Genomic DNA, 12,500 nt, shown 5'->3' with positions numbered 1-12,500 from the left:
TGGGAATGGTTTTTATGCCTTTGTTTTTTGGCTACTTCCCTTGTAAGGGGTAAAAAGCCTTTGGTATGTGTATTATTATTATAATAATAAATAATAATAATATGTGTACTATTACTAATAAATAATAATAACAATCGAGCTGAATTTCGTGAAATAGGTTTAGGTCTTTGTGTTCACGAAAATTGAGGTAACTTTAAGCCAGGTGGATTGTTCAGCGTCGATATAGGAAAATGTTGTAAATTAGATTTAGAATTCGCAACAAATAAAAAAGAAATAGATAAACAAAAGAAAACAAATAAGAAAAATAAACGCACGGAACTGGAACACAGAACCAATGTTTGTTTAGCATGAGAAATGTTCATGTAAACATATACTGCACGCATATTTGCAGCAGTATATGTATAGATGTATATGCATATATATATATATATATATATATATATATATGTATATATATATGTGTGTGTGTGTTTGCATGCACTATGTATACATAATTATACACAGTATATACATACTACAAACACACACATATACATTTGCATACAGTACATACACGTATACTGTACATATATACATATACATACAAACATATACACCTGCAACGAACCGCCTGTCACAAAACACACACACACACACACACACATACACACACACACACACACATACACACACACACACGCGCATATAAATTCATCCTGTTGAAGAATCCCACAGTCTCTCTTTGTCTGAGAGGTTCAGCAGAGCGTAGCAGGAAAACAATATCTTGTACTAAGGAATCCATTCACCATATATCGAGAAAATAAAATAAAATAAAATAAAATTATGAACAAGTATATAAATAAGAACATAAACAGATAAACAAAGAGATTAAGAAATAAAAAATAAATAAAAATAAATAAGTAATGCACAGTTCAATGTCAAAATTTCTTCAAGAATAACGAACTTGAGACTCTCGAGGTACAATAAAACCTTTACGTTTGCATATTTCTTTTTACTTTATATAAAACATTTATGACTAAAGCGTCACAGATATTGCAATGTAGAAGTATTCCTTCCGTACACTGAATATCTGCTGTTTCAAATAAATATTACAAACTGAAAAAATAAATTGTATCTCACATTGTAAATGTGGAAAATAAAATCATCTTTTGAATTTTGGATTGAAGGAACATAGAGCTCGCCTTACCTTTATGCAATATAAGAAGTTTTTTATTTTGAAATATATCTGATATATTTGGTTAAATCCCTTATGATGGGGAAGAAAGAATTATTTTATATTATAATTTTTTTTTTCGCATCCGACCTAGTTATGGACCAAAATGACTCCTGCCGGCATGTTCCCCCTTTGTAAGATAGATGAGCCGCGCGGTAGTAGGACACAGTCTTGAACTCACGAATAGGTGGTCGTGAGTTCGAGTCCTGGGACTTGCTGCGTTGGTCCCCGAAAATCCTGGCCAAGCGGGAAGTGACCCAAAGTCGGCCTTAAAAAAAAAAAAAAAAAAAAAAAAAAAAAAAAAAAAAAAAAAAAAAAAAAAAAAAAAAAGGCTCACCCCAAATGACAGGACTTTGCCCTACCATGGGTTCCTCATTTCCCACTACATGGGAGTGGGAGGGTGAGTTTGGTGAGTATACAGTTAGATCTTGTTCATCATTCATACGAGCGTCACATTTTTCAATAAACTCCATAAGCGCGCGAGGAGCGAGTGTTAAATTCTGACAGATGTTCAACGAGAGGACACATGGAGGAAGCAATTCATTCTTCGGCTGCCAAACATATTGAGACGAAGAAGGCCTCTGAAGTTTCCAGAAGGCCCTCCGGCAAGGGGGCATAAATCCTTGAAGACAATCTTCCCCTCAATCCTGAGATAGAAAAAGTGGTCTCAAGAATTTCGAAATAGATACGAAGAAAATAGAGAGAGAGAGAGAGAGAGAGAGAGAGAGAGAGAGATGAAAAACTACGCTGAGGATTTTCTTCTGAGCCCGTCTTATATGACACTTTCTAGATTTCAGTTAAGTCATATAATTTATCCCAATTGGCAGGTTGTGCCGACCACCATCAAATACACCAAAAAATAAAAAATAAAATAAAATAAATAAATAAATGAATGAATGAATAAATGCATCCGTGTACAATTTGGCCCGCCCCCGTACTGTCATGTCTGTGTTGTTTGTACAAGAGGAATATCCGCATCTGATGGATCGGCGTGTGCGCTGATGGCGTCATCGGAAGCGTCCTGATCTCGCATTCGTTTAATTTGTGGGTTCGAATCCCGCACTCCTCTCTGATTCCCTGCAGTAACTGTTATATGCCCCAAGAGCACTAACGCAAAGGGTAAAGGTGACGGCTTCGGCCGCAGATACGCGGCCGAATGCATAAGGAACAAACAAATAATACATGAATAAACATAAACACACATACAGAGAAAGAGAGAGATTCTGATGACATGCTGAAAGTTGAAACAATAACCACCATAGATAATAAATAATAAATAGATTAGCAAATGAATAAATAACTAAATCAATAAAGATAGATAAATAATACATATATAAATACCATAATTAAACACCATAAATTAATATCTAAATCTCTTTTCTATGGACTGGATTTAATCATAGAAATCTACCTATGTGGAGAAGTAGGACACTTGTCAAATTCCCCCCCCAAAAAAAAAAAAAATTCTCCGAATTTGAAAGAAGAGCGGAATCATCATATGAAAAAATAAAATAAAAATAATTCCTCTTGATCTGAACAGCAGTCCCAACTCCACCGGCAGGAATAAGCAGAGAGACAAGGAATTCACAGAGTTAAAACTTTCTGTTTGACTCGAACTTTCAGTGAATTTTGAGCTGACGAGACGAAGAAAGAAGACTTCTGTTATCGTTTTGTCTTCGGTATTTGCCGAATTTTCAGAACGAAGAACAATAACGAAGAACACAGATCAATTTGTATTCTTAGGTAGTTAGCATCAGTGTATCAGAATGACTCATAATAGGTTACAGTGAGTCACAGTGGCTCACAAAATGTCACAAAGGCTCATAACGGGTCAAAATAGGTCACAGTGGTTCATAATGGGTCACAATGGCTCAAAGTCTCTCACAGTGGCTCATAATGGGTCAAAGTCTCAATGGGTATCAATGGGTCACAATGACTCACAATAACTAAGGAGAGCAAAGCAAGAGACCATTCAGCTCATAAGATCAAAAGAAAAAGAAGAAAGAAAAATGAAGAAGGAATCTGAAAAAAGTAAGAGAATACAGAAGTAGTAGATGCAAGATGGAAGATCTGTAAATTCTATTCGATTTTTTTCGAAAGATACCTTTCATATTGGTAACTCTTGAAAACTCAAAGTAGATAAAAAGTAAAAAAAAAAAAAAAAAAAGCCATGGCAAAATAGATAAATCAATAAATAAGCATGTAAATCAAAAGATAAATGAATAAATAAAACAAAAATGAATATATAAATAAATGAAACAAAATAAACTGACAAGACCTTGAGAACTTGGGAGATGATATGAAGAAGCAAGGTTTATGTCTTGATGTTAAAACTCTACAATCAGGTAATACACAAGTACTGCATGAATTGCATTCTATCAGACAAATCTAGTATAAATGAGAACCATCTCTGATGTTAAAGGTTTCATACTACTTCAATGGACTCTTTCAACATTGTGTCACTCAGCACAGACTTTCCGCATAGTCACCCAGCCTCAACGGTTTTAACCGTCATTTTTCAAGAGAACGACGGAGACTCCTCCGAGCCTCTGAAGGCGTTCTTGTTTGTCTTTTCTGAGGTGCTGCATACCTGAAGGCGCTCGCAAACAACCTTCTAAATTCTCTTAGCTCTTGCTGTATAATGGTTTCAGCAACTGAAAGAACACAGGTCTCGAACAAGACTTGGCTTAATGTCAGAGTTTTGTCGGAATATCTTTTGCAAAGTTGACTAACTCAGAAGTCTTGTCTTCACAATATTTTCAGTGTTTTGTCTATGATATTTAGTTTAAGAGTCCATTTCTGATGTTGGTTTCTTAAATATCACACTACTATAGAATTAACATAATATTACCATCTTATTATTTGAATTGTCATTCCTCAGTGAATTTCCCAACTTTGATCTAACATCTGTGGTGGCTTCCATCGTCACCGTAACAACATTTGCCTTAAAATATTCGCTCCACTTTCAGCTCTTGCTTTGCATAACACAGTGAAACGCCTTTACGGACAGAGGAACAAAGCGAAATGAAACAAAACAAAACAAATCCGGGAGATTTGGAGGATAAATCCTGTACCTGTGAATCCAAAGACTTCCTCTTATGGTTGACCGCACCGCACCAACACGTCTCCTCTTCAGTCTCGGTTTCAATTCAAAGGAGATGGCGGTGAGCATTGAATGCAAACAGAACATGACACAGTGGAACTCGCACACAATGCAAGAAATTGCAACACAAGGCAATGCAACGGAGGTGAGGCCTGAGAACAAAGTCGATATATTGAGTACCTGAATGCCTGAGTGATGGTCACAAACATCAGGGTTGCCAATAGCTGCCAATATACGTCTTTGAAGTTGATGTGTGCGGTCACTTATATAAAGCCACCTTTGATATCAAGCGAATATATATATATATATATATATATATATATATATATATATATATATATATATATATATGTGTGTGTGTGTGTGTGTGTGTGTGTGTGTGTGTGTGTGTGTGTGTGTGTGTGTGTGTGTGTGTGTGTGTGTGTGTGTGACGTAGCTGAGAAGAGGAGATACAGAAGTATTAATTCGAGATTATTCCTGACTAATTTGTTTCCTTTGATAAGGTTCAATGCAATATCAGTCAGGAATAAACTCTAAAACTTTTGTGTTCCTTCTTCCCACTAGTGTCAACCTGTCAAAAAGTCTACACACACACATACATACACGCGCGCGCGTACACACACACACACAGACACACACACACACACACACAGTATTTCCTTTGGTGAAATATGGCGTTTCTCTAATTTGGACCAACAACGAAAACTAATCTTGGCTTGATTTCCACCAAATATTAATTTCCCATTATTTCGTAAACGTGATAATCGCTTCCCTCACCATAAGAAACAAATTAGCAAAAAAATCAATTCGGGGCCATGATTAACGTAATTCTGGTAAAAATCTAACATTTATAATGATTACATTCTCTCTCATTCACACGTAATATATTCTGTGCAAGTTGTTGGCCAATCCATAACAGTAAGTCATTACCCAATTATTTCTGAAATTAATGTGTTCGGAGAGTTTGACGAGCAACGCCCGGCTGCATTTGATCTTTTTCGAATCGTTTAAAAAGAGTTCGAACCAGCATAGACGATTAAATCATTGAACAAGGGATTCCATGAGGATGGTAATGGTCCGAATCTACGTTCATTAATATAGGATCATTATCATCATTATCAATGCTTTTATTATCATTATTGTTTTATCATTATTAATATTATTGTTATTATTAATATCATTATCATCATTATTATTATTATTATTATATTATTATTATCAATACTATTATTATTATTATTATTATTATTATTATTATTATTATTATCATTATTATTATTATCAATATTATTATTATTATTATTATTATCATTATTATTATTACTTTCATTACTATCATCATTGTAATTATAATTACTATTTCATCATTATTACTATTATAATTTCTCTTCTCATTATTACTCTCAAATATCACAGATTGGGATGTATTATTCCTTCCAACAATGTTTAACAGACCTCATTGTAGCTGATAATTAATCATACTAATTCCATTTGAAAATCATATATTTCTTAGAAATATAGGCTCATACCTCTAGTTAATAGCGTTATGTCAATAATGAAAAGGAGAGATGAGAGAGGTATCGAGGGAGGGAGGAAGTGAGAAGAAAGAATGAGAGGTCGGATTGAGGGCGAGAGTGAATGAGGGAGGAGAGGAGGAGAAAGGTAGAGTGAGGGAGATTGATAGGGATAGATAAAAAGAGAGTGGGGTGAAGGTGGGGAGGGAGGGAAGTAGGGAGGGAAAGAGGAGGGAGGGAGGAAAGGAGGAAGTGGGAGAGTGAGGGAGGGGGAGGAACATTCTTCTTCGGTGTTGCATGCGGAAACCGTCCGTGAAATTCTTGCTTTACTTTCTTCACCAAACTCGCTTCTTTCTCTTTCTGCCTCTTCCTTTTCCTCTGAACCACCTCTCCATTTTTTCTTTATATTTTTCGTCCTAGCTCTCCTCTCTCTTTCTGCCTCTTCCTTTCCCTCTCAGGTGCCTCTCCATGCCCTCTCTATACTTTCTCCTCTCTTTCCCCGTTTCATTTCATGATCACTTGTGTGAACTGTTTAATATTTTCATTTTTATTTCGTCGTTGCAAGAGAAATTATTTATTTCCGTGGAATCTGGAAAGCGGCAAAAACGCTTTTTTCTATCTTTAAGAAATTCTTCTTAGGCCTTTTTTTTCTACAAGGGAAAAGAAGAGGTAGGCCAAGGAGGCCCGATGAAGACTAAGAAAAGGTGAAGAGCGGAGAGGTGGGAGGCTTCGTGGAAGCAAAATATTGCAGAAGCTTGATGGATTTTTTGTCCGACCCACAAGTCGACCCGTAACTTCGAACTGAACATTCCGTTTGTCTTTTGGATGATCTTACGACCACGACTAAGACCACCACCATTACTACCACCACCAACATTGCCACCACAACCATCACCAACATTACTACTATCACCACCAACAAGAACGTGACTACTACCGTTACTACCACCACCACGACCACCACCACAACCACCACCACTAATACCACTACCACTACCACCACCGCCACCACTACCACCACCACCATTATCACCACGGAGTTCCAAATGTTTTGCTGCTGGGGCAAATATCGAGACTACCAATTACATACGACCCTTGCACGTGCGTCCTACTGGTGATCTCACCACCTGAGGGCACATATCCCCTCTGTATATTGAAACCTGCAGAGGCGTTGTTGTCTTCAATATGAGGAGGGTTTTGCAGCATACGACGCTATCATCCAAGCAAGGACGCCCATGAAGACTGTTCTCCTTTGATCTCGAGTCGAGCGCTCAGCCAGTGGATCTTCCTTAACCCCTTCAACACAGTTACCTGGTAAACTTAACCCCGTTCAACCTGGACGGTTATTTTGAGGTTAACGGACGAGTTGGGCACGAAACGGGGTCACGATCGAAAGGGGTCTGGTTCTCTCCAGGGTTCGTTTCTTCATTGAAGAGCATTGTCTGTTATTTGAAAAGTTGTTACAAGGTCCGTCTCGGTATTGAAGGAAGGTGTCGCTGGAAAGACATTTACTCTTCATGTACGTCTCTGATGGTTATATGCGTCCCAATTGCTACGTCCCTTGAAGCATGACGTCATACTTAAAATGAAAACACTTCTGAGGCAAAGCTCTCTCACATTATGAGATCTCGTATTGCGACCCAACGCTGTCACAGGAAACTACGCTTTATAGACAACGAAGCTTTAGATATTAACGACAACGATGCCCTTGATGAGAACGATGGTTTCGAAACGAGAAATACTTCGCTGACATCGCTGTCAGTTTACGAGCATCCCAACGAGGTCCTCCAGGCTGACGAAGATGCAGAAGCTGACGATGACAGCTCTCATGGTGGTGATGAAGCTGACACAAAACTGGATGATGGTCATATTGATGATGCTGATAATTATGATTATGCGACAAGGACGAGGGTGGTGGGGAGGGTATCTGATAACAGGAACTGTTACGAGAGGGAAAGACCATAAACCGACGGCACAAACTTTTGAAAATTGGCGGGAAATCGGTTTGAATCCAACGGTCACTAACGAATTTAACGGTCACTCCACCCGGAAACGTTCGAATGTTGCCTTCCGAACCACGAAATGTATCACAGAAGCCTTTGTATTTATTACTAAACACCAAAGTTCACACGACACATCCTAATTACAAATATAAAAACGCATTTTTCCATAAAAGCGGATATCAACTTTAGTTAATGAGGTAATGATCTCTTGTTAATGTGGTACAGAAATATTATATCCTCTTTGACAATTCGTTTTATCTGTTTTACAAAATTCGGGAATACCAATGTAGGTTTTCCTGCAAAAATATACAAGGTGAATCCAGCATTTTTACTTATTTTACTAATTCTTATTCATATATCTGTTTATCTATATATTATTATTTTTTCTACTTATATACTTTTTATTTATCTTTGATGGGAATTGTATGCGACATTATTGAAATTGATGTTTGCTGGATTCAGCTATCTTATTTTATTACACTGATTGATGCATTCATCTACTGACTTATCTTTATTCATTCATTTATCTATTCATCTATTGATCTATTTTTATTTGTGATGAGAATTGAAAACGTCAGTAATTAAATACTTGACTGCTGACCTACTTTCAAATCTTAATTGGGTCAACGCCTAAACTCGATTGTGACGTTCATTACAGAAACTGAGCGTCAGAACTGCCATTGCTACGATTCGTGGAACTACCGTTGCTAATACTAAGGCTGCTACGACAACTGCTACTACTACAACTACTATCACAACTGCCACAACTGCAGTAGCTACTACAATTGCAATCACCTCTATAATCTTTACAACCACAGATTAAGTGAGTATCTAAGGAATAAAAAAAAATTAAGTAATAAATCAATTAATATGTGAAAAACGAATGAATTATTAAATATATGATTAGAATAAATGAATTAGTAAGTTAATATCCGAATGACTACATAAATGAACAAAAATGTATAAATAAATACGTAGGTTAATAATCGTTAGACAAGAAAATAGATAAAGAAAGAGATAAAGAAACCATTAAATGAAGGGCTCAATAAATTATATGAATAAAGGTATAACTAATAATAAATAAACAAATTAATAAAAAACTAAACAAGTAAGCAAATGGAGACAAAACAAATCAAGAGATGCAGAGATAAAAATATGTGAATAAACAGATACATAAATACGTAAATAAACAAATAAAGTAAACACACAAATATATAAAAAAGTGTACTCAAAGGTAATAAATGCAGCAGACGAACAAATAAATGCAAACACAAATACACCCAAAAGTAAATAACTAAAATGAACCCACAATAAATAGATAACCAACTAAATAAATGAAAAACAAATAAAATAGATTAATTGGTTAATATATACACAAGTAAATATAAAGGTAATTAAATAAAATAGAGAAAGAATCAGGTGCTTCGTCTTTTTCCTAGACCTCCAGCTGGGATCACAGTCATGATGCCACAAGTGCTTTTACCCTCTTTTTCTTCTTCTTCTTAAGAAAAAAAAAATCTTCATTCTTGAGTCTCTGCTTTTCCGCTTCACAGTCCAGCACCAACACTAAACCAATTACTTCTGTTTTTCTTTTTGGATGATGCTTTTTATTTCTCATTCCTTAGACCTGGAATATATATATATATATATATATATATATATATATATATATATATATATATATATATATATATATATATATATATATATATATATATATATTTTTTTTTTTCAAAAATTTTTCGTCGCCGGTCTTACGGTCTCTCCTATTCTACTGTCTTCCATATTTTCTCCTCCTCCTCCTCCCACTACTACTACTATTGTTATTACTATTATTTGTATTATTAACGATTATTATTATTTTTATCAATGTTATTGTTATCGTTGTTATTATTATTGTTCCTATTACTATTTCTACTACTACTACTACTATTATTATCATCATCATCATTATTGTTATCTTTACTACTACTAACACTATTATTTGTTGTGGAATTTCTAATTTTAATAATTTAGGAAATATTATTTGTATGAATATATTGCCCATTTATTTTATTCAATCATTTCATCTTACTCAATTCATTTACTTTATTTTATCATACCATTTTATTCATCTCTTTATTTAATCTATCTATTATCTTTTGTTATCTACCTCCGTCTTTTTTGCTTTGTATCTCCATCTTTAATTTTTTTCCTTCTCTTTCGCATCTCTTACGTAATTGTAGTTGTTGTATTTGTATTATTTGTATTAGCTGTAGTTGTAGTATTTGTATTTGCAGTATTTGTAGCAGTTGTAGTATTCTGTAGTTATATTTGTAGCACGTAGCAGTTGTAGTATTTTGTAGTTGTATCTGTAGTAGCTGTAGTTGTAGTAGTTTGTAGTTGTATTTGTAGTAGTTGTTGGTAGCTGCATTTGTATTATTTGTATTTGTAGCAGCTGTAGCTGTAGTTCTAGTAGTTTTAGTTATATTTGTAGCAGCTGAAGCTGTAGTGGTTTGTATTTATTGTAGTTGTAGTTATCGTAGTAGTTATACTAGTAGTAATCGCAGCCCTTTTTACTTATTTATATATTTATTTTTTGTTAATTGGTAATTTCAGCTTTTATCTATGTTAAAGACAACCTAGGAATAAAGTCAACTTTCTTGCCCGCACCTTGGAGCATTGGTTTCACACTCAGGAGATGACGAATTCGTGCTGGGGCCAATAGGTTTCTCACCCCCCCCCCCCCGCACCGTTTTTTTTTTTTTTTTTTTTTTTTTTTTTACAAACAAAAGGAGAATGCATGTCAAGAATGCAAACTGTTGCGATGTTATCATAATGGTGAATCCAACATAATGACCCAAAAAGCTTCGTTCAATAATGAGATCGGATTATAAAAACAAATAAACGAATAGATGAATAAGAACTGAACTAAATAAAACGTAATGAAATAATATAAAATCTAATTTGATTAGATAAAAACCGACTACGAAAATGACAATTTCATAACCTTTTCGAAATACTGGTCACGTACTTCAACAAAAATCTTAAAACTACATTTTACATTGCAAGACAGAGCAAGACATTTCTTCTATTCACTGACATCACAAATAAACAAAACTTTCTATTTACCAACAACGTGCCCTCTAAGCTGTGCACTTGTGCACATATGTTTTAAAACTAGCGCACATAAAGAAAAAATGTGCACATACAAGGCGCACATAAAGAAAAAATTAGGACATACTAGGTTTTCAAATATTAAAATCCATTCAATAAAGAAGTTCCACCCATACATCAACTTTTAAATTCTCTAAAAATATGGGGACTTGCCAGCCATCAAACCAATAACTGTTTTATTTATTTTTTCCTTCTAACTCTAGCGCTTCCACTGTAAACAAAATGACTTCGCCGCCTGGATGGAGTGTAAAAATCGTTTGAAAACGTTTATAAACGATTTCCACACTCCAGTCAGGCGCAACGTTTAGTATTGGTGAAGGTAATATGTAATACAAACTTACAAATTGTCCGTATTTGCTTAAATGATCAGAGTGGTGACTCACCTGGGTTACAAAGGCGGAGCATGCAGACAGAAGACCTTTTGGTCCATAACTTGGTCGGATGCGAAAAAAATATAAAAAAAACAAAAAAACAAAAAACGGTGCGCACATACTTTCCAGATTAGGCAAAATTTGCGCACAAGCAAATTTCTGCGCAAACTCACAGCAAAATAAATTAGAGGGAACATTGTCTACCAAAGGCTTTTTTTCCCCTTATCAGGGAGGTGGCCAAGTCGAAAGGCACGCATCCACTCCACTCCCATCCACCACCCTTTCCTCTCTCTCATCTTAGCTCCTCGATGATGCCTACTGACAATACAGCAAGACACAGTACATTCCTGTTTCTACCTACTTCTATACTAAATCTCCGTCCTGCTAGACCGAGGTAATTAATTATTATTATTATTATTATTATTATTATTGTTATTATTATTATTACTATTATCATCATCATTATTATCATTATTCTTATTCTTATTTATTAATTAATTTACTTATTTATTTATCTATTTATTTTTTGTCTTCGCAAGAGACAATCCTCGATATAGGAGACGAAGAAGAAGCCCGCAGAATTCACGGCTGGGGCAACTTGATCGAACCTGTCGAAAGTTCTTCGGACTGGGAAGGAAGGGTGTCTGCATGGGAGCTTGCCCGGAGAGACCGTGCCGACTGGCGACGGCGTGTGAGTGAAGCGGCGAGCTCCCGGGTGTATGCCACCAATTGGTGACGATGATGATGATGATGATGACGACGATGATGATGATGATGATGACGATGACGATTTGCTTCTTAGAATATGAGCACTTGCTGAACATCCCTCATTCCTCCATATTTTTTCCTTTAATAAACAGAACCAAAGAAATACCTTTAATCTAATTTCTAGTTGAACAAATCCTAGTTATCCTATACTAACCTAACCTAATTCTTAGTTGCATATATCCTAGTCATCCTAACCTAACCTATCCTAACCTAAGTTCTAATAGTATAAATCCTAGTTATTCTAACATAACCTAATTTCAAGTTGCACAAATCCTAGTTACTCTAATCTAATCTAACCTAACCTAATTACAATAAAATTAACCTCACACTATAAACTAAACTAGTCTGTATCCATATACGAAAAAAAGAACC

At 35.3% G+C, this 12,500-nt stretch overlaps 1 protein-coding gene across 1 annotated transcript in view; it reads right to left on the bottom strand.

Annotated features, from left to right (window-relative positions):
* Positions 1 to 12,500, bottom strand: part of LOC143029284 (glycine receptor subunit alpha-4-like) — a 1,034,091-nt gene that overhangs the window by 141,904 nt on the left and 879,687 nt on the right. The gene's annotated exons all lie outside the window — the stretch shown is intronic.

This window comes from Oratosquilla oratoria, chromosome 10 (assembly GCF_046742065.1).
Source record: "Oratosquilla oratoria isolate Oo_2021 chromosome 10, ASM4674206v1, whole genome shotgun sequence".
NCBI lineage: Eukaryota > Metazoa > Arthropoda > Malacostraca > Stomatopoda > Squillidae > Oratosquilla > Oratosquilla oratoria.
This window is presented reverse-complemented; position numbering and strand designations above follow the sequence as displayed.